Here is a 2,059-nt window from a genome sequence, read left to right as displayed (position 1 = left end):
AGAGAGAGAGAGAGAGAGAGAGAGAGAGAGAGAGAGAGAGAGAGAGAGAGCAAAGGAGACACGTGTCCTTTCCGCGCGAGAATATGTAAAATCAGGAATCTCTGTTATAGGAATATAGCTGTCAAGGAGGCACCTTCGACAAGTGCACTTTCGTAATTTCGCGTTACTTTCCTCGGCAGACTGTCGAATTTCTTTGAGATCCCGACCAAATGTGCGACGTTTGTATTGACTCCGAGTTTTTAACGTTTACATTATGTCTCCATACGTGGGAGTTGCACCGCGATCGTAATCGGGCACCACCCAGATGCACCCGCGCGTTTCTCGGCGGCGCGCAACTCCGCGGTCGGTCTTTTTATAGCGATTTAATTGCACTTTGAAGCGCCGAAGGTTAGTAGTATCGCTGCCACCGTTGTGAGTCGGGTGTTCGCAGGCAAGAGAGAGTACGACTAAACGTGTTATCTGCTACTCGGTATCGTTGATACGACCTGCCTGACGATGGCGGTTGATGTACACGTAGAGCCTTGATTAGGAATCTAGCGAGAGGAAAGTGTTTCTCGAATGAAACGCGCGCGTGGCGATGTACAATAATAATAATTGCAAGGAAACCGCGGTTGGCGTCTCGCAGTCCGGAGACTGTCGACGAGACAACGTTGTGTATGTACTTCGTCTCGACTGAATGCGTATTACTTTTCGTTTCCCCTTGGAAACCTCGTTTTCTTATTCACATTGTCGCAAAATAAGTACGAATCGTTTCTCCCCACTGTACTGCACACAGATCGGCACGATAATCTTAACGCGTAAAGTTATATCATTTTGAAGCTTCCTTCGATATGTCATACGTCTTTGAAGAATACAACTTCATGTCCCAGACAGCGCACAATCTACTAAAAGATGTCATTTCTCTCGGATATCTTTTGGACGTCTTTGGCCTGTATTAATAGTTATCACTTGGGACTCGTCTCATGTGAGATTCTCAAGTTTACATTCCGACAAAATAACAATATTATTAAGGACAATAAGAGCCAAAAATTGTTGGTGTTATGCGCTTATAATTTAACCATGTCAATAAATCAGAAATATATTAAACTAATTTAATTTAAAAGTGAAAATTCTTTGCTTTGGAAAAGCAAAGCTTTTAACTTAAATTAACTTTGTATATTTCTGATTTATTCACATGGTTAAATTACAAACGCATAACATCAGCAATTTTGGGCTCTTATTAATAATTATCTTTGTAATTGTTATCTTGTTTTAATTCCTAGAGCCGTTATAGTTTTATTATTTTACATTCTGAGTTAAATCCAAGTTTTTTCAGTTGAATTGCGATATGTGTGACGTTTATATTTGTAGTCATGATTCAACTAGAAAAACTTTCATCTGACTCTGAGTTCATATTTAAGTATCATAGTTGAGACGAGTTTCAAGTATTAATACGAGCCTCTGTGACGTCTTTTAGTGTGTCTTTTCGCTGCTCAAGGCTATTGTCAGGGCTATTGTGCCGAGCTGTGCACGCTCGACGCGTCTGTGAGAATTTGTGCTCATACACGTCAACCGGCGGTTCGACGATGCACAGTCCAATGAAGTAACGCCGCGCGTAAACACGGCCGAGCGAGTGTAAACGGTAATACTTAGTTAGTAAACAACACTGCCAGTCATACATTACGAATTTAATCGACGGTACTTGTGCAAAAGAATATAGCCTAATCCGCGAGCGTACTCGTATAATATCGCCAGCCACGACGCGAACTCGTCGACGGCCACGTCGTCGAACGTTCGCGCGATGGGGGGGCGTATCGTCGCGTGAACGCTTCGTAATTATACAATATCGACTGTCATTATAACGATAATATTCGCAATTACTTAACGAGAAAGATACGTAAGTGTAATCGCCATTACGAGGAATCATCGGCTCCTCCTCGTGAAAGTCGACGCGTGATCGTTGGGTCATTGTTCGAATTTAATCGAATGGAGATGTCTCCCCGTGATTCTCCCCTCGAGAGAGAGAGAGAGAGAGAGAGAGAGAGAGAGAGAGAGAGAGAGAGAGAGAGAGAGAGAGAGA

Source organism: Odontomachus brunneus, unplaced genomic scaffold (genome assembly GCF_010583005.1).
Source record: "Odontomachus brunneus isolate Ranch 3 - 2012 unplaced genomic scaffold, Obru_v1 Obru_scaffold_030, whole genome shotgun sequence".
Lineage (NCBI taxonomy): Eukaryota > Metazoa > Arthropoda > Insecta > Hymenoptera > Formicidae > Odontomachus > Odontomachus brunneus.
The sequence above is the reverse complement of the archived record's forward strand: the minus strand, read 5'-3'. Positions refer to the sequence as shown.